General features: G+C 37.2%; 1 pseudogene; it reads right to left on the bottom strand.

The window, feature by feature from the left end:
• Window positions 1-11: 11 nt before the first annotated feature.
• Window positions 12-2,453, bottom strand: LOC124894023 (annotated as a pseudogene).
• Window positions 2,454-2,607: the final 154 nt, after the last annotated feature.

Here is a 2,607-nt window from a genome sequence, read left to right as displayed (position 1 = left end):
TGGACAAGAACTGGAAAGTCCAATCAAAGCAGCGCGGATGAGGTTATTATGACTTGAGTTGATAAAAAGAATAACTTTAATACAGGGAAGATGAGGAACTACCTCAACTTGGCGCTGTAGCGACTGGATATAATTTATTATTTCGTCAAGAACAAGCGCTTTTCCAATAACCTGTAAGAAAGTTGCAAAATAAACTTGCACAAAATGCAAATTGTACATGAAAAATGCATTCAATCTAATAGAGCACACAAAATTGTCACCCTTCATATAATATCCACCACCGGATAAGCTCGATCAATAGGATAACTTCAAAAGATTACTAACCTTATTACGTCCGGGAACCAAATCTTGCAGAATTTTCATCCTCTCGCTGATCTTTTCTTTCCTGGCCTGATAAATTAAGATTCTACTTAGCCACCGTCAGGAAACATTTGCACCATTAAAAGTTGGGAAGTTGAGATAAGGCATTGCCCTCTCTGCTAGACTGTGACTATCAGGAGCATGGCCCCTTCGTGCCCTACATGGATGTAATCCTTAGGTGGCTCAGGTTTACTACTTTGTTCAGTACCCTTGTTAGCCGTCTGGGAACTGGATTCTACTTCTACCTTTAAAGCACTATTTTCTTCTTTCGATTGGGATGCTTTCAGCCGTTTGGCCACTGAACCATCCTGAACATAATTTCAATTAGTATGAATATCAATAGGTTGCTTCATTAAATGAAAAATATATCAATATGAGAATTCGTCAGCTGAAGGACTAAGAAATAGAGTTATGATATCTAAAGTTCATCCAAATGAAAACGGTTCACAAAACAAATAACCAGTTAGCACATACATCATGAACTTACACCTCAAGGATTTTTTTCTCATTAACCGTGGCGTCCGAATTAGCTTGCGTGCGCCTCAACTAATCATACGGGACACCTGCCACCTCCCACCAACAAGTCACGGGTACTAATTACTGATGAATTATACTGCATCCTTAAGCTATTGATGCTTTGGCCAAATCAAATATATACTGACCAAATCCAACGTTAGTACATGCTTGATTTGACAAAGCATCACTAGATTAAAAAAGTATAATTCAGCACCAAATATAGGGATATATACCTAATGAGATTGAGACTCTTCAAAATTTCTTTATCATTGTGGTATAGTCAATGAAATTAAATAGATTTTCCAAGGTACTCTTGACGATTGTTATACATGCAGCATGTGGTATTCTAATTACGTTATGGAAAAGTAATACCAACGAACATGGACGTAATCTTCCCAATAAAATTGATTAGGATCATAATCAAAGCTAATAAACAACTTTTTCCAGTCTTAGAATTTTCGATGACCATGTCAACGTTATTTAACAAGAATATCGCGCACCGGTAGGTTTAAATAAGTTAAAACAAAAGAAAAGGAAATTGGTTAGTTGAGGTGATCTTTTCTTGATTTGATATTGAATATTTACATGTTTTTCTCTGTACATTATGGAAGAAGTCCTTGCATGATAAAACTTTCTTCAGATGTACAAAATGACCTAATCAATGATGGTCATTCGGGCATGAAGGTGTGTTGTTAGAGATCCAAGAAGTCAACTTTCCTATCTATTTCAGCAATTAGAGTGTCAAAACTTGCTGATAAAATATTCAAGTAAATGAGAAATGACAGAATTATATCTGGAAATCAACATCACTATTAGGTAGCTCTATTGAAAGAATAAACTTTTAACAACTTACATATGAAGAAAGTGACTGATGCATGGCATGACATGATGGACTTATCAAGCTCCGTGTAGAAAATGTGGTTGTGATTCCAATAGGACTTGGACATTTTCAGCTAAATGTTGGAGGTGGAAGGTAATTGATCTTCAATATTTCCACATTTTCTTCGTGACCTGTCACAATCCAAGTCCATGACATGTATTGTCCGCTTTGGTCCAACAGGTTCTACATATATGTCTCTCAGGCTATACCCTTGTAAATTCCTCTACTTTTCGCCTAAGGTGTTATGTGCACCCCATATTTAGAAGCTTGATAGCCTAGAAGCCTGTTAGTCCCTCTCTTGACCCGTCCTCCGTCATACGTGTCACTTGACCCTCTTTCGGTATAGGCCTCCTGACCATAACAGTCTTGACAGAAGTCTCTATTGACTAGTTATACCATAGGAAGGGCTCGGATGAAGAACCACATGATTAGGAAGGAGTTGAAACATTCACAGCATTGACAAATGATACAATAATTCAAAGAGGTCACAATCCCCAAGTTAAATTTACTAACAATTTGATTGACTATTTCCTCAAGCTGAGAGATTGCATTTATCTATTGTCAAAGAGCCAACTACCTCAACTAAACTTCCTTTCTTTATGTATATATAATTTGAATTCAGCATGTTGCTTTCTTGCAGATAAGATGTCATAAAAGCTGGCTTGACATGTATATAGCCCTTGAACTCCTGTGCCATTAGTACATTGCCACACACTCATCTTTAATTCTTAAGTTTGATCATTCGATATGGCTGCTCGTGTGACATTACTGTTGGCTATTCTCGTAGTCTTACCATTTCCTTCTCATTGTGCTGATCCTGATCCCCTGCAGGATTTCTGCGTCGCAATTCT

The sequence above is a fragment of the Capsicum annuum genome, unplaced genomic scaffold (assembly GCF_002878395.1).
Source record: "Capsicum annuum cultivar UCD-10X-F1 unplaced genomic scaffold, UCD10Xv1.1 ctg68290, whole genome shotgun sequence".
Lineage (NCBI taxonomy): Eukaryota > Viridiplantae > Streptophyta > Magnoliopsida > Solanales > Solanaceae > Capsicum > Capsicum annuum.
This window is presented reverse-complemented; position numbering and strand designations above follow the sequence as displayed.